Here is a 19468-nt window from a genome sequence, read left to right as displayed (position 1 = left end):
GGATTCACTCATCAGATGAATTTCACAGTCTTTTTTTTTTAATAATTTTTTCTAGAGGGTGCATGTGCTCAGCAGAGAGATACAGAGAGAGAGAGAAAGTGAGAAAGTATCCTTCAACAGAGATAGTCATACAACAAACCACTTTCCTCCATTCTCCTTAGGAATTCTGGGCACACACACCATGTTTACCAAACCTCTGGGTCCAGAAACCAAACCATACATGTGAGGTAACCACTTTAACCTCTTAGCCACTGACTGGCCCCATAATCTTTTCTATTTCAAGTATCTATAGTTATTAAAAATGCTTCAAAAGTTTTCCAAAAGAAAAACTTTTTAATTACAATTACTGTTTCTGTTCATGAATCTAAAGAAAGTATGAATTATTAGTAAACTATTCTTCTATTTCAAATATCCTTTTTCTTTTGTTAGTGTTCAACACATATATAATAAAAATTAATTTTTTTTCAAAATTAATAGAGTTTGAAGTACATTTTATGTTTTAATATATAAAAAGAAGAGCTTTTTTTCTCCTATAATATTTTCCAAACTAACAATAAAAAAAGACAATGCAAAATGAGTATAACCCAAGTAGAGCAGTCTGGAAATTAACCCAAAAATATTCTTCCAGCCTGTGGGCTTTCTCTTTAGGCAATCAATTGTTTTCTTTATTGTGCAGGAGCTTTTTAGTTTGATGTAATTCCATTTATCTGTTTTTGCTTTCATTGCTTATGTTTTTGGGATAATTTCCAGGATATCACTGCCCCAGTCTGTGTTGTTTAGTTTTTTCTCTAATTTTTCTTCTAGTAGTTTTAGTTTCAGGTAGAATGTTTCAGTCTTTAATTCATTTTGTGTTGACTTTTGTGTATGGAGTGAGATTACACAAACTGCTCAAAAGCAAGAAAACAAATAATCCTATTTCAAAAATGGGCACAGGGGAACCAGCAAATTGCACATGGTTATGCCACTGGACTCCTATATAGTCAATAATGGTTCTAGTCCCAGACCCAGCACCTTGAAAGTCATGCCTGGGACATGGATGTACATGTCCAAAATCCCTGGAGGAGAACGAAGGAAAAGGGATTGCAGCATGGCCATCTCTCCTGGAGAGTGATTAAAACAAAACAAAACAAAAAAATTGGCCAGACCAAAGGACCTGAATTGACCTGTGTCCAATGAATACATGAAAAAACCACTCCACATCTATAATCATAAAAGAAATATAAATAAAAACCACAATGAGGTATCTTTTCAAATCTGTAAGATTGACTGTTTCACATTAGATAACTAGTGTTGGCAAGCATGTAGAGAACAAAGAGTTCTTATATACTCTTGCTACTATTAAAATTATTACAATCATTTTAGAAAAAGAAGCAAGGAGATTCCTCAAATAACTAATTTTGTTTTAAAAAATTACTGCAGAATCCAGAAATTTCATTACGGAGTATATATATTTCAAAGGAAATAAATCAGTATGTTGAAAAGAAGGCTACACTGCTACGTTTATTATAGCATTATTCACAATAGTCAAGATATGGACACAATCTAAGTGTCCATTAAGAGATGATTACTTTTTAAAAATTTTATATGTGTACAAAATGAAATACTATTGAATCTTAAGAAAAAAGTGGAAATTCTGTTATTTGCCACAACATGGATAAACCTACAGAATAGTTTATGTTAAGTAAAATAAGCCAGGCATAGTCAGACAAATTCCATATGATCTCACTTATGTGTGGGATCTAAAAATGTTGAACTCAGGTGTAAAGAGCACAAGGGTGATTTCTAGAGGGTTTGATGGGGGTAGGGGGAAGATGAGAAGCTGTCAATGGGTCCAAAGTTTCAGTTAGAGAAGAGGAAAGAGTTCTGGTGTTCTGTAGCATGGCATACTGATTATAGTTCATAATAATGTATCGTATATCTTTAAATAACTAAAAAATTGAATTTTAAATGTTCTCAACTAAAAAAAAAAGAAATATTTGATGTGAGGGATATGCTAATTAACCTTATTTGATCATTTCACAATGTTTGCATGTATTGACACATTACAATCTACTCTATCAATATATACAATAATATTTGTCAATTGTAATAAAATAATACTTTTAAAAAAGAAAAGAAAAGACAGTTCAAAAATTATGACAAATGCCTATTTAAGGTGCATGTGGCCCTGGATTTCTTCCAGCTATTTTTATACTCATATTTACAATAGGGAAATGTCTTGAACTTTACATATGCAAGATTTTAATGCAATAATTTAACTTTGCAATGTCAAAATTGTGAAATACCAAAGAATGAAAGAAAATTAAAGTTGTCATCCTAAAAACCATATCTAACTTTCAATTAACTCTGGAAAATTGAGGGTCATTTTAAATCTGTCTGTAATTGTTAGTGAATTTTAAAGATGTGAGATGCTGAATTTCAAATGTGTCATGCTTTATTTTTTTCCAATACATTATTTTAGCTAGCTTAATACTAAAAAGGCCTCCTAATGCACCTTTAAAATACCCAAGAATAGCCATTAAGTATTATATTCATGTTTACAAGTACATCCCAACTTAAATTGGTATTTATGAGCCTTGAGCAATACAGTAATTGAGTTACAGTTGAATTTTTTAAAGTCATAATTTTCTATTAACTATTTTCTCATAGCACAGCTATTTTAATCATGAAAACTAAAACAATTATTTTTTATTACAATGTTAAGGGAAAATAGGAACTCAAGTTTAAACATAATGAAAATGAATACCATTAATAAATTATGTATTGTGTTCTCCTTTTTCTCTTTTCATATATTAATTCAAAATTTATTCATGTCTGACTGTTCACCTTACAGAAGAAAATAAATCAAACATCATCAAAGTGACATAGTGTTTTGATGAATATGACAGATGACATCTGATTTATTGTACTTTATGTCTAACAAGGGCATCCTACCTGTCAGTTATCTTTCATTCATAAGATAGAATAATTTGCCATGGTTAATATGAAAAAATGGAAAGGGAGCATTTGTTTGTTAGCAAAATTAGGTGAAAGTTTTATTTATAGTTGGCTATATCAAAATTCAGCTAGCACTTGAAATAGTAGTTTATTAGTCTGCCTAGATAAGTGAAAAGTGAAGTATGGATAAAATTTTGACTCTACTCTCAGAGGTAGTAGATAATAGCATTTTATTAAACTTCAGACTAAAATCCTGAAGATTCTTACTGCTATATATTCCAGAATATCTGTATGGTAGTATGGAAAGTCTTCAAAAAATACATGGAAGATGTGTATTACAAAAAAAATGCATGAATTTCAAAAATTTTTTACCAAAATAAACTCATACCTTTTTTTTGAGGTTTTTGCCATAGGGTGTGTGTGTACTCATCGAGTGGAGAGAGAGAAAGTGAGAAATTGCCCTCAGGGTGGATGGCCTTACTGTAATCCCTTCTTCTCCACTCTCCCCTTAGAGTTTTGGGCATGCACACATATGCACCTGGCATGATTTTCTCACTTCTAGACACAGGATGTATGGTCAACCATGCGAGAGTCCAGTACCTTAACCGCAATGCTACCTGATGGTCCTAATAAATGCATACATTAATTCTATTTTCTACAAAGTTTTTGAAATACTCTCATGAATTTAAAATTATGGATCAGTCTATGACATGTTGGCTAAGGTAGATGAATCCCACATAGCTGACAGTGTGATTTGAGTCCCAGACTTGGCGGCTTATGAAACCTAGAGGGTTCCTGTGTGTGAAGGCCCCAGATTCCTAAGGGAAGGGTGAATAGACTAGGGATTGCTGCATGATCCTGTCCCTTGGAGGGGGTACTTTCTCACTCCCTCCAAAGCCTGCCCGTCTCTCTCTGGAAAGCACATGTGCTCTCTGGAGGATTTTTTTTTAATGTTTATGAGTAAAAAATTAAATGCTTCTCATCAGTAACATATGTCTAGAATTATAAATTCCAAACTGCCTTTAGACATTTTTAGATATTAATGTTTAGACCAGAAGATGTTTTATTAAGAGAGAATAAAAATGGACAATTTTAACACAATACTTCTTATTTTTATTACATCCCACTAAAATTTGTACAGGTTTGACTTTTTTTTCTTTTCTCTTGAATGAAATTTCAGAGAACATGAGTCACATTCCCAAAGTATATTTAAAATATTGACTGTGTAAGATATCACTAAGGTGTTCTTATTCTTTTATATTTCCTAAAAATGCTAATTGAATCTAGTAGATGTTTGACTAGATTCAGGTTTGAGATTTGGAGCAAGAATACCTCATCGGTGTTGTTTTATTATAGAAGTTCATCCTATACTTTTCTTAATTGTGTAACAAGTTTAAATACCTAGCTCAGATTTACAGAAGAATTCCATGTACTAAAAAATAATAGAAAGTTCTTTTACCAATAATTATATATAATCAATTTTTTCTCATTTATTAAAAGGATAATTCTAAGAATACATATACATTTACCTATATAAGATATGAAAGGTGATGGGTCCTTCAAGCCACATTGTGATAAGGTCGTGATAGCATTTGCATGGTGAATATAGGTCAGAGAAGGAAAATGTGTGCATATGATACATATTGTGTTTGATTAAAATACTGAGTACTCTAGCAGATCCCTTTGAACATTTGCTATACTGTTGTAGTATTTGTTTTAACAAAGATTTACTAAACTTTTAGAATGTTTCAAAAATAGTTCTGGGTACATGTGATATATCAGTAAACAAAAGTGATAACTCTTAACCTCATTGTGTTAGAACTATATCCTTCAATTTGATCAGCAGATTCTTCTAGTCTGTTTATATATTGCTATGACTTTATTTCTGACAATATGAAGAATACTCATATCTTAATTTCATACTTAATACTCATAATTTCTTCTTTTCTTTTTCTCAGTTCTAACAAAGACCTTGATATCTCTGTTAGATCTCTATATTTGGAAAGAACGTATCCCAATGGGACAGACTTTTTAGTACTCTCAGTCAGTGAGAACTCTTAACTATAAAAAACTTGCAACCTATAAATATTTGCTAAAGTTTGCATGCATAAAATGGCTTGGAATTATCCTGCATAGAGCTTCCTGATATATTGACTTAATATATTTGATGTTTACCTTTAGAGATTTGAGTTTAATCTGGTCCTAATTTAAAATTGAATAAATTTAATTGTTTCAATTTAGCCTTTTTGGAGCCAGCCCCATAATTTAGTAGATTTAGTATTTTAGAGACTAGGATTCATTTGGCTGACCACGATTCAAATCTCAGACCCAGCAGCTTGAAAAACACTCCAGGTATGTGCTCCTACTGGACAGAGAGATGGAGGAGGGATTGAGGCAGGACCACAGCCAATTGGGGGGGGGTACTTACTTTCTCCCTTTCCCTCTCTCTCTATCGCTCTCCCATGAGAACACACAACCTCTGGCAATTAAAAAAATTAGTCACTATCCACATCACTGGGCCACCAATTTCAAATAATAATACAAACTTTAAAGCCTTTATTCAGAGGAGCCATGGAATTTACACAGAGTTGCTAAACAAGAGTGAAATATTTGACTTGATCACTTTAATTCTAAGAGAGATTTCAATTTCTTATTTTTATAAACATACTTTTCTCCAAAAATTTATTCTTCAAAACTGAAAAAATGTGAATAAATCCAAGAGAAATTTACATGAAATTGAGAGAGCTGGGTTTTGCTAATATTATCTGAATAATTCTTTCATTTCTTTACTTGAAGGAGTTATCATCATAGCTATCTTCACATAAACAATCACAATTACAGAGTTGCTATTCAAAATTGTATTATATCCTTATTTCTTTCATAACAGCGCACTACAAATAAGAACGAAGAAAAATGTATATCTCACATGGAAAATATCTCTTTTAAAAGAGACAAGCTCTTTGCAAAATCTGGCCTTCTGTTCATTTGGTTGGTTAGTTGGTTAGTTTTTGGAGAGGTTTTTTGCTATAGGGAGTGTGCGTTTGCCAGAAAGACAGAGACAGAGAGACAGAAAGCAAGAAATCATCCCCCAGGGAAGACAGCCACACAGCAATCCCTTCTCCATTCTCTTCTCAAGATCTTGGGCACGCATGCACACGCACCCGGCATGAGTTTAAGTCACTGGGTCTGGGACTTGAACTGCAGTCAGCTACATGGGAGTCCAGCGACACAACCATTACACCAACTGCTGGGCCTGCAAAATCTGGCCTTTTTGAGGAGAACCTCTTATTTATTGTATAAGTTTTATATGACTTAATAAGAGAAAAAAAGAGAGAAGAGTTCTCCAAGATGACAAAAATGAAGATTTCTGTCGCCTTGTTTCAGTGCAGTTACTAAAAAAAAGCTATGTAGAACAGCAATTTAGTGTATTTTAACTTGCCTCTTGAGTAATCAACTTGCTTGTAAAATTAGTTATGTATTTATGTAAGATTTGTTTGATCCCTATACTGCATGTCCTACTGATAATTTATATAATGTTTAAGAGTACATAATATTTTAGCTTAAGCATAAAGAATATTTTTCCTTCATTTTTCTTTATTGATTCTGCATTTTGAAGAAAATGAACAGAACATTTTACAGTATCCTATGGTTTATCCTATCATGTTACACAAAAGTAGCACCAACCACAAAGTAAATATTTTGCATGTATTCAATAGATTTAGTTTGTTACAGTATAGGGTATATATAAACTGTAGGAACAAATACTCTGTATGTAGGGTAGGGAGGTGAGGGCATGTGTGTGCATTTATACTTAACTGTGGAAGTTTTAAATAAGAACCTTAATCTAGTATAATTCTTTCTGTCCAGGAAGATCAGGCTGGTGATAAATATCATAATCAAATTAAGAATATGCATTCAATTCTATGATTTCTACAAAAAATCATAATCTAAAATATTTATATCTTGCCTTAAAATAATTGAATTTACTATTTCACTCCATAAACCCTTCAAAATTATTATAGTCATTAACAAACCTTCCATTCACTTGACAGATTCCCCAGTCTCTTAATATTCTTAAGAAGGAAAAGACATATTTAAGTATAATCTAAAATACCTTTTTTCTGATCATCTTTGGGATATACATCAGTTAACAGAAAGTAGTTGCCACCAAAAGTTTTGTCATAAGAAATTATTCATCAAAGTAGTAAGAATTTTCTTGTGAATATTAAGCTCATTAACAACCTTAAAAGTGCGCCATTTTTCTTCTGTGCACCACCTAAAAATATGTATCACAGCAGATACTCTGTGCCCTGCAGTAGCAGGCGGTACCTGATTAATGATGATACTCAGCTACCATCAAGTAGAATAGCTAACCATTACTCCAGAAGGCATTTGGTTTCTCTGTGAGATTGGCACAAATTGCAGATGAGTGATAGTTGATGAATATAGACCTAAGAAAAGCTGAAACCCTTCACTAAATGGTGGAAAAAAGACATCAAAAAAATTAATAAAATGGAGTATTTTGTAGAGCAAACAAATTTGTTGAAACTCCACAACTACTTGCTTACTCTATTAAAGAATGATATTTGAGTATGTGTGTTAAACTAAAGCTTGTGTGTGCCTAAGTGGTCTCTCTATATATGAGTCTTTATAACGTTTTCCCTTTGAGTTACAGTTGATTCTTAGCTTCAAACAACTTTCCAGAAGAAAAATATGAAGGACAAAACAAGAGAAGGTAGTTAAGTAGTTGTTTTAAAGTAAATATATAAACATTTCTTGCACATTCATTGAACGTGCCAGCAAACATCCATCCATATTTAATGTGTAATATAATTGATCTAAATAATTTAAACAAGTAGTGCAAGCAATTTTCATTTTTTCAGACAAAACAAAAAAAAGTAAATACTTTAAATAAATAACTTCTCTTTCTTACAATAAGAATGTTATGCATTCAGAGTGTGTTCCTTATAATCAAGAATGCATGCCCCCTGAGGTAAGAAATTCATCTCTAATAAATCCTTTCATAAGAGCATTTTAGGGACCAGCAGGTAGCATAGTGATTAAGGAACTGGAATTCTAGCTTGAGTCCTGGACGTAGCTGCTTGAAACTCATGCTGGGCATGTGTGCATGCATGCCCAAAATCCTGAGAGGAGAATGGAGGACAAGGAATTGTGGCATCGTGGTCATCCCCACTTTCTGTCTTTCTGTGAGCACATGTACCCTGTAGCAAAAATCCCTTTTAAAAAAGAAAAAATAATGATTTTTTTTTCATTTGTAAAAAGATGAAGCACAAATTTAGGAAATCAGGCAGTCTTAGAAATGCAAAACTTACTGTACTTAATTCACATACAAAAACAAACATTTCAAGAAACTTATTCTGTGAATAGGTATAGGGTACATGAATACTTGTACACAAAGTACAAACACCATCCCATTATTCTGACTTAACACTGAGCATTATGTGACCACCAACAAAAGTGATTTCAAACAGCATAGTTAAAATACTGACATAAATAAGAAAAGGGTGATTTTTGTAAAGAATTTTCATTTACTTTTATTTATTGTTACTATTATTTGTTCAATTTCCTGTACGGCATGTATGCTCACCAGAGAGAGAGACAGAGAGAGAGAGAGAAAGCGAGAAAACAAATGGCCAAGTCCGGGTTTCAAACACAGTCAACCACGTGGAAGTCCATTTCCTTAACCACCAAAATCAGTGGTTTTTTTCTTTTTTTTTTAGAAGAAAGTGATAATTTTGTCTTTATAGGCAAATGAGGCTATGGTAAAGTTAGAAACACAGTTTTCTTTAACTTACTTCAGAAATTTGTGGAAATCTTTGAAAAATATCCTTGAATAATATAAATGATTAAAGTATTTCACTTGGGTTCATACTGCATGTGTATATGTTAGAATTGAAAATCTCTAGTATTTGAGAGATTCTAGTTCAAGAAATCTGACAGATTCTCAGTTCAAACTTACCCTAATGTATAGGTAAACCAATATTTGAGGGAAAATACTATCATTTTCACAAAGTATGTGATGAATAAATATTTGTTGCATAAGTGTTTCCACATTAAATGAGATTTCTCAGGCCAGCAGGTGGCATAGTGGTTAAGGCTTCTGGACTCCCATATGGCCAGTCATGGTTCAAGTCCTAGACCTGGATTGCTTTCTCACTTACCCTCTTTTTTTTTTTTTTTTTTTTTCTCTCTCTCTCTCACTCTGTCCCTCTCTGGTCAAACTTAAATAAATAAATATATACATTTAAATTAAATAATTCTTCAAAAAGAAATTAGATTCCTCTATGCTCAGTCATAATGGTGCATGCTGTTTATTCACTGTGCTCCCCAAGCTGGGACCAACAACGTAAGGCCCAGGTTGGATTTCTCGTCCAGCCTAATGACTGGTGTTGTGGCATGTGCCTCTAATCTCAGACTCAAAAATCTGAGGCAAGAGAATCACAAGCTGGCCTGGAACAGTGCTGACACTAAAACAGAGCTACACTTTGTCAATTATGTGTAGTCCCAGCTGGGAGACCCAACAGAAGAATTACTACAGAAAGACCCTGTCTAAACGTAATAATATTTATCCATGATATATACTGAATGTTCCAATTTTGGACTTACATGAAATGACAACTTAATTAGTCTTCGTTATCAAGGACAGCCTAATCTTCCTAGCATTTGGACACTTGCCCAGTGGGCTGTTGAACTCAGGTGCATAACCCCAATTGGAGGATTATGACACAGTACCATCTGTTTTTGATTTTTTCCCAGCTTTTTCTGTCTCTTGTGCTCAATTGGCTCAACTTTTTCTGCTTGGTTTATGTATTTAGGGTCATCTTTGACAAAATTGTAAAGCAAGTGATAGCTCTCATTGGTATACTCCCATTTCAACTTTTAACCTCCCTGAACTTTCTAGAAATTCAGTGACCCATTCCCTAGGTATTCATATGCCATCTGAAGTTGTAACTCAGTAAACCACCTAAAGCTTGGTACATTTAACTGTTCCCGAACCTCTAAAATTATTGTTTCAGCAGCCGGTTGTTTCGGTGGGCATTTTTAGTTAGCAACCAACACCGAATAAAATCATTTAAAGCAAGAAGAGAAGTAATTGGAAAAACTTCAAGAGTTCAAAAAATTCATGAGGAACTGGAAGGAACAGATATTGGAGACTGGAGAAAAAGATAAACATAGTTAGTCTAAACAGCAAACCCAGTAATTATAAACAAGTTATAGCTCATTTTGACATAAACATTGTAAGCATTGTATCTGAAATTTCATTCTCAAGAACCCTTTTTAAAAGGGGCTGAAATAGCCAGAACCAAAATCCTTCCTTTTTGCCCCTTTGGTGATAAATGTATTTTTTTATAATATACAGTCACGTTAGTTATAAAAAGAAACAATAATGGAAAATACATGAGAATTATTTGCAAAAGTCTCTATGGAAGAATGTTTCTCTGATTCCGATTGGAGATAGTATCAAGTTTGAGTTTATGGCACAGTCAGACAGTAAGTGGTCAGTATAATATTCAAAATAGTGGCAACTATTTCAAGGACAATTTTCCTATGGGCCAGGGGAGTAGTATGATTTCAGGATGATTCACGGGCATTACGTTTATTGTGTACCTTTTTCTAGTATTATCGCATTGTAATATAAAATGAAATAATTACACAACTCACCATAATGTATTTGTAGCTGCTCCTTAGTGTTTTCATCACCACCTCAGCTCCACCTCAGATCATCAGATACTAGATTCTCAGAAGAACCATGCAATGAAGCTCTCTTGTGTATGTAGTTTACAATAGAGCTCTCATACTCCTAATGCTACAACTGATCTGGCAGGAGGCGGAGCTCAGGTAGTAATGTGAGGGATAGGAAGCAGCTGTAAATACAGAAGAAGCTTAGCTTGCTCACCCACCACTCTCCTTCGGCTGTGCAGCCCTGTTGGGGACCCTCTTTAGACTCTAAGACCCTTTAGTCTTTAAGTCATTCAAGACTACATACATAACCCAGATGACAACTTTCCAAGGCCAATTTGGTGAGGTGTGAAAGAGTTCAGGTATTACTATTGAATATCTCTTAAGGGACAAGAAGGAAAAACGGATAGAAACAGAGAATTAAGATAAAAAAATATATAGCAAAAAAATTGAAGCAATAAAAGATTCGCTAATAGTCAAAAACCTAAATTAGAACACAATAGGTTTCTGTTTTTAAAACAACCAAATTTATATCCATTTTTAAAAATTAAAACTGCCCAGGGGTTAAAAAAATAGGGAGAAGCAGACACTCTTGTACAGTAACAGATTGATGCATAAATTAGCACTGCATTGTAGAGCATATTAAATAATTGTTATCACCATTTTAAAATATAATAATGATGAAACCGCATAATCTATCACTCTAGAAATCTATCATAAAATATGATTGTATTCACAAGTTTATTATTACAATTTTTTATAAGAATGAAAACTTTGAAACACATTAGTTATCCAGCAATTAGAATACTATATTGTCATTAAAAATGATATCATATTGGTACCAGCAGATAGTATAATGGTTACGTTGCTGGACTTCCTCATAGTCTACTGCAGTTAGAGTCCTAGATCTGAAGGCTTAAAACTCAGGCCAGGTGTGTGTGCATGTTTGCACACACCAAAATCCTGAGAGGAGAACAGAGGAGAAGGAATTGTGATGTGACCATCCCCCCACAGGGGTCATTTCTTGCTTTCTTTGTTTCTGCTAAGTGCAAGTATGCTATAGAAAAAAATCTTTCCCTCCACCAAAAAAATAAAATTAAATCAAAGGGGTCAGCAGGTGGCATGATGGTTAAAGTTCTGGACTCCCTCATGGCCAACTATGGTTTAAAGCTCTGGACTCCCTCATGGCCAACTATGGTTTAAAGCTCTGAACTTCCTCATGGCCAACTATGGTTTGAGTCCCAAACCTAGCAGCTTGCTTTCTCACTCTCTCTCTCTCTCTCTCTCTCTTTCTCACTCTGGTGAGCCTATAAAAATATTTTAAAATAATAGTAATAACAAGTAAAATTAATTCTAGAAAAGAAATTATATCATAGGTATACAAAAATTTTCAGAATATATTAAAAATAATTTGATAATTTATAAAGTAGGTATGTGAGTTGTATTAGTTTGCTATGGCTGCCAATATTGTAACATAATAAGAAGTACTGCAGCCTAGGAAGTTTAAAACACAGAAATTCTGACAGATCTGGAAACTAGAAGACCAAGGTCTACGTGCTGGCCTTGTTAGTTCCTCCTGAGAGTCATGAGGGAAGAACCTGCTCCAATCCTCTCTTTAACTTGTAGATGGCCACCTTCTTTTTGTGTCTTTACATTGTTTCTCCTCTCAACATGTCTGCATCCAAATGTCTTTTTCTTGTAGAGACCTCATGTTGGGTTAGTGAATAACCTAATGACCTCATTTTAATATAATTTATTCTGTAAAGACTTTATCTCCAGGCACATTCTGAGATACTGAGAATTAGGACTTAATCTATAACTCTGGGAACAAGAGAGAGGAACAATTTAGTCCATAACAGGAATACATATTTAAATGTTTATAAAGACATTGGTGGGTATATGCATGCATGAATGTGTACATGTGGTATGTGTAAGTATATGTGTGTGTCTGTGTGTATGTACGCATATCTGCAGAGAGAAAACAGCAAAGTATACACATATGCATATCTGCCAATATATGTGTTCCTGAGACACTTATCATTCTAAAAAACTACATACTAAAAGTAATGGAATGATGGGACCAGCAGTTGGCATAATGGCTATGTTGCTGGACTTCCATATAGTTGACAGTGGTTCGAGTCCTGGAGACAGTGGCTTAGACTCATGCTGGGCGCTTGTGCGTGCGTGCCCAAGATCCAGAGAGGAGAATAGAGGAGAAGGGATTGCTTCATGGCCATCCCCCCTCACAGGAGGTGATTTCTCACTTTCTGTCTTTCCGTCTCTCTCTGTCTCTCTCTGTCTTTCTGGAAAGCACACATGCCTTATAGCAAAAAACTTCTCAAAAAAAGAAAAAAAAACTAATGGCATGAATGGGAATATAATGGATAGAAGCAGTGTGCTTAAATCATATCAAATCCTATAACAAGAGCACCAACATAAACAATAACAGCCCTACTACAAACAACTAAGTCACCTGGCACTTTACCTAGCTTCACAGTGAGTAGATCCCATGTAGTCTTAAAAACTAGGGGTCTTCTTTACTCCCTTGAAATGAAAATCTGAAGTACATTCTCTTATTTTCAAACAGAGATGCATCTTGACAATTTCTTCATTAGCATTTCAGCTTGTCCAAACAACATGATTGCAAGAACAGTATTTTTGAAACCTTTATACCAGTTACTACTTCTTTGAAAAGAAGGCAGTTCTGTATTATTTTCAGCTCCTTTTATGTTCTCCCCATATTGTTAAGCCTTTGATGAATAAAAAAAAAGAAAAAATGCCCTGATCTCTTTGAAACATTAATGTGTTCGAGAATTTGTGGTCGTGAATCAACAAGACTTCTTTATCTTACTATCATATCATTTCCCCTTAGTATTAAATAGATCAGTTTTTAGTTAATTTGCACTAAAGAGAAACATGTCTTATAGCAAAAAAGATAATAACTTAAGATGTTGAATGTTTGCACAGGATATTTTCCCCCAGCGACTTTTTCTCCCATTCTCCATAAGATTACTGTCAACATCTCCCAGTTAGTTTGTGACACTGACAAGACAGATGCAGACAATTGTTCCAAGAGTATGCATTTTAAATCTATAAAAAAGAAAAAAAAAACACAAATTTCACTTTTTGGCATTGTTGAATTTGATGACCTCATTCTTTTTTTACCATGGCTGAAACCAAAACAGATAAGGTTGTTCCAGCCTTGTGAATCACAAAAGTGGTGGTTCAATTACAAGGAGTGACACAGACTGAAGCGGATGAGAGATGGAGGCTTCGGTGCATTTGAGTGTCTTGTTTCATCTGCTGCTGAAATCCTGAAGTTTCTGTAAAACACTACACTATCTTTAAATAAACTCAGTTTTCTGTGCTTATGCTGATTCAGATAAGATTTCTGTCATCTGTAACCAAAATAGTGCTAACAAATATGTGGTTATGCCTCTGTAATGAGATTATGTGTGACTTGGTCTCATTATGCTTTTCTTTATTTTCAAAAATCCTATAATAAACATATTTTTTAAGTATACAACACATTTTTAGGTGTCTATGAAGTGAGCAATACAGAAAAGTTCTGTGTTTGGGTCATTTTGTAATTTACACAGCTTTCTATAATGCAAAATGTGACTGAAATCTAGACACAACATTATTTTCTTTGTCATCTTCATGATTTGCAATGTCCACATTGACTCTTTAGAGACATTTATTTATTGTTTTCAACTAGTTCTTCAAGACTCAGTTGTCTTTGGCTCTCTCACTAAAGAAAGTTATGAAATGCAATTCTGTTTCTAATGCTATTTTTACATGTTTGCAGTAAGAGAAGTAATGGGAATGCTTTAGCTATCAGAAAGTTTCTGTCTTTCTCCTCCTCTTCCTTTTTCTATTTTTAATTCCGTGTATTCTATGTACATGATCCTTAGTCCAAAGGAATCCCATTATTGGTACAATGAAATTACACGATTAATAGAAGATATGCTTATTTGGCTACAGTGTAAATTGGAAATAATCCGCAAAAAAATATAACCTCATTAGAAGATAGTAATCTCAGATGTAATAGATACTGATTTTTGAAAACCCTTTTAAACTAATCAGGAACCTGGAGTGACTAAAAGAGGATTTAAATATTTTAAAAGCAAGCTAGCATTTTACTCAAAATAGAGACAAAGTTTGCTGGAATCTACAAAGATACAATGTCCTTAATTGAGTTTCATGCTTAAGAGAAGGTTAAAATAGGGTGAATGTTAACTTTAAGCTGAAGCAAATTCCCCTCATATGATCAAGCATAGATCTTGTGATATTTCTAGTATTTTAATATCAATATCCTTATTTGAATCCAAGATCTATAAAATAATTAAGGGCTTTCACTTGAACACTTGGTCATTATAGCTAAAGACATTTGTCATATCAATCCTTATATCTACTTAAGTTATTATGATATTTAAGTTACTGGTTTATAAATTATTTGAAGCATAAAGTTAGGTCATCCCCAATTTTAAACATGGTGTCTTATGCATGTTTGTGTTTCTAAAAATCTGTAGAATTCGAGGATTTTAAGTTATTATCTAGAAGGGATTTGTCATTTTAACATGTATATAGTACATATCACTAATAAAATATAAACAATCGCCAACTGTCTTGGCCCTTCTCCATGTCTCTCTTTTTCTCATAAATTATATGCCTAGCAAGAGACAGAAATAGAAAGAAAAAGACAAAAAAAAAAAAAAGAAAAAAAGGCAAGGAAAAGCTTTGATCACTTATTAACTTACTGATCAAGAAGCTGGTGTGAAGGTGCTGGCCTGTCCCTTGCAAGAACGTATCCCCTGCCCCAGGCTTGAGGATGATAATACAAATGTTTTAGTGGCAGAAGCAAAGGTAAGTCTCCATTATCAGATAATATGCAAGAAACATTCCTATCTTGGGACAGTAGGGTGCCCAGGGGCACTTTGATCCATGACATGGAAAGTGAGAAGAGGAGTCCTAAATTGCCACAAGGTAATTGTTAATGTGCTCTTGGTAACAGTGACTGAGCCAGGGTTGTGGCATTTCATAGTATTAATTCATTTACCCATAATTTGAGGGTGAATGTCCAGGTTGTGGGTTAGTCCTTCCCCACAAGAGACTAGGAGGGAGCACCAAGAGAATTCAGCCTGAACATCCCAGTGCCAATGGAGGATATTATCCCCTGCTTGTCTGTCCTGAGGGGCTGGCAACAGCAAGGTATTCTCTCCCTCCTCCCTAGTAGGTTGCAGTGTGGCTTCCTGGGTACAAATTTGCAGCCATATGTGAGTGGTCCGAGGCTGGGAAAGCATATCCAGTTGTTCAATGGTCTTTCATTCAGAACACATAAGGCCTCATGCAGAGAGTGTTGATCTGTCTGCAGGGCTCCCTCCAGGATTCCATTAGAGTGTTCCATGAGGCCAGCTCCTGTGGGGTTATAAGGGAAGTGAGTGCCAGTCTCCATGCATTTGTTCAGTCCATTGTTGTACTTGATGTCTGGTGAAACGCATTCCTTGATTATTATGACTTCTGGTGTTCTTTAAACTGCAAATATCTGCAGCAGCTCCTGTGTGGTAGGACGCTTAGTAGCCCGCCAACTTTGGAAGGCCTGTAGAACGCCTTTGGTGGTGTCCACACAAGTCAAAGCAAAATGAGCCCCTTCTGAAAAGGGGAGGGATCTGACATAGTCTATCTGCCCCATTGAGTCAGGGGCTCCCTGCTTCTTTGGATGTGTCCCTGTTCTGTCAGTAACTGCTGGGGCTGGTTCTCTGAACACTCCAGGCATTCATTTTAGAGAAATTTCCCAGGCCTTTGTTGCTTCCCATAAAGTCTTTTGCCCAGAATTTTTCAATTTCCAGTGAAGGCATCCTGCAGCATCTTCTGTGAGAGCTTCTTGCCATCGAATGTGTGCCAGCATGCCAGCTTCATCGTTGCTGGACTCAGATTGGGGAGTGGCCAGACATATGATAAATAGTGATGAACTTACTCTTGCTAATCTCATAAATATCTTGCTACATGTCCTGCCTCCATAAAGATTTATTCACAATGGTCCATTGTTGGAGCCACTGTGGCATGCACAGGGTAAGTCCTGTGAAGACAATCTAGCTCCCTGTGCAGATACCAAAGGGCCCTTTTTCTTTAGCAATCATAGTCCGTGCAGCTCTGAGTTCTGACCATGGGCTACTTCATCTCTCGCCATCTTCCATCTAAACAGTGCCTGTAGATGGCTGGTATGCCACAGCTCTCCACTGGGGGGAGTGCCCCTAGAAGGAGTTATCTGTATACCATATATCCTCTGGTACCAGAGGCATTCCTTCCTTGATAGGAGAAAGGATGAGAACAGAAGCCTTGATTGGAGGAACGTCAATGTTCATAAACTTCACAGGCCCTAAGAGCTACTGCAGTTCGTGGCTTAAGGGGCTAGTAGATAACTTACTGCATTGTTGGAGATAAACTCACCACTTGGTGAAAGTCAACATCTGTGCAGCGGAGCTTCTTGGCTTGTGGGACAGGTCACGGATCCACCCTGTGATGGGGAGAGCTGTCTGTAATGTGACAGAGGCTTGTACAGTTACAGGTTCAATAACTATCAAAGCTTGATAAATGGCACTTATCTATTGCTCAGTAAGGCCGTATCATGCCTTGGCTCCCTTCTAAGTTTGTGAATAAAACACAGTGGGGAGTCGAGCTTTCCTTTGCCACTGCCAGAGACCCCAGGCATACTCCTCCTGGATGACATTAACATCCGGTTTACAGGGAAGTAACTTATTTAAAATGCCTAGCGCCTCAAAGCACCCATGGTACTTTCAGCCATGCTAAATGCCTATTGCATGCCCTTGTTTAATTCCATTGAGTCCTCTTTTTGGTAAGTTTAAATAAAGGACAGACTAATGAGCTAAATGGGGATAAATACCTGCCAGTTACCCAATAAGCCTAAAAATTCCAGCAGCTACTTAGGAGTAGTAGCATAGGGAAAAGCTTAGATTTTGTCAGTTACAGCCAATGGCATCACTTTTGTCTTACCCTACCCAACAACACTCAAGAATTTGATAGATAAATCAGGTTCTTGTACTTTATTTTGATTTATAGCCCATCCCTGATCTACAAGCTGAGGAGTACTTTTATCCAGGTCTGGAAGAGAGCCAGAGGTTAACATAATATCATTGATATAATAACATAAAGACACTGTATTTGGCTTACTCTATTTTTCTAAGTCCTAAGTGATCAGGCCATGGCAAAAGGTAAGACTATAGAGATAACCCCAGGAAAAGGTGGTGAAAAATCCATTGACATCCTTGCCAGGAAAAAGCTAATTGATCCTAACAATCTGCACAAATATCAGCACTGAAAAAGACATTAGCTAAATCAACAACAAAATGGTAAGTATCCAACTGGAACTCCAACTGGTTGAGGATGTCAGCAGTATTAGGGACAATAGTATACAAGGGTGCCACCACCTTATTCAGTTCTTTGTAATCTACAGGCATTTTCCAAGTATCATCTGGTTTCTTTACTGGCCACACAGGGGAGTTGTAAGAGCTGTGTTCAGGGTGAATAATATTAGCTGTCACCAATTCTTGTATTGTTTCTCCACTCTCTTTTTGCCCATCAGGCAGCCAACACTGTTTAACTACCATTACCCAATGTAGGCTGGGGAGGACAAATTGAGGGTGTTTCGCATGCCCCGTATAACAGCCTTTACAACCCATACCCTGAGTCAGAATTCCCCAACACTAGTTTGTAAACATAGCCCGTCTAGTACATCAGTACCTAGTATATATTTCTTTTTTCTTTTTTTTTTTTTTTGGAGAGATTTTCGCTATAGGGCGCGTGCGCTCGCCAGACAGATAGAGAGAGACATAGAGACAGAAAGTGAGAAATCACCCCCCAGGGGGGATGGTCACGCCGCAATCCCTTTTCCTCCATTCTCCTCTCGGGATCTTGGGCAAGCACGCACACGCGCCTGGCGTGAGTTTTAAGCCACCGGGTCCGGGACGTGAACCGCGGTCGACTACGTGGGAGTCCAGCGACATAGCCATTACACTAACTGCTGGTTCCCCCTAGTATATATTTCTTCATGGGAAATACCTACAGTTTGTAAGGATATGGAGGGTGTCATCCGATACTTAGTATCAGAGTTGCTTTTTTTACTTTGATTGTATTTCCTCCACAGAAATCCATTGCTTTAGAGGTCCCTCAAATTTGCTAGGGCTACCATAAATAAGTGTACATTTGGCCCCTGCATCAACCAGTGCTAATACTCTGTACTTCCTGTAATTCCCAATATAATGCAAGCTCCATGTGTGGCCTCTGAGCCACAGAGCACACTAGCACATTTCCCAGGACTTGCCCCCCTACATATTATGCTAACATCCAGGTCCAGTAAGGCCGAACTGTTTCCTCAGCAGGAGAAGCTCTGAGAACTACATGTTCCTTGTCTCAGCAGGAGGCATTATCACACAAGGCATCTTAAAGTTGGAGGAGAGGGGAATTACTAATCTTGTTCAGAGGCTATCCTAAGACTGTCACTCCAGGTTTCTTTTTTTAAAGTAGGGGTTGGAATCTCTTTTCTTTTGGCTACTGTTGCCACAGCCCCACTAAGGCCACATTAGGCTGTTTGTCTATTTTTGTGAGATCTAGTCTAGCCTTTATCAGATCTACCCACATCTGTTTATAGGTGACTCTACTAGGCCCTATGTCTTCATTTCCCAGTTTTTTGCTTCTTTGACTCTTTAACGGTACTTCCCACCTTTCAAATTCTCATGTCTTGTCATTTTATTCTCTCCTAGGTCAGCTATTGTTTTGGCAGCCTGGAGAACATGATCACTCACTGTGAGGA

This window comes from Tupaia chinensis, unplaced genomic scaffold (genome assembly GCF_000334495.1).
Source record: "Tupaia chinensis unplaced genomic scaffold, TupChi_1.0 Scaffold000452_1, whole genome shotgun sequence".
In the NCBI taxonomy this organism is placed as follows: Eukaryota; Metazoa; Chordata; class Mammalia; order Scandentia; family Tupaiidae; genus Tupaia; species Tupaia belangeri.
This window is presented reverse-complemented; position numbering follows the sequence as displayed.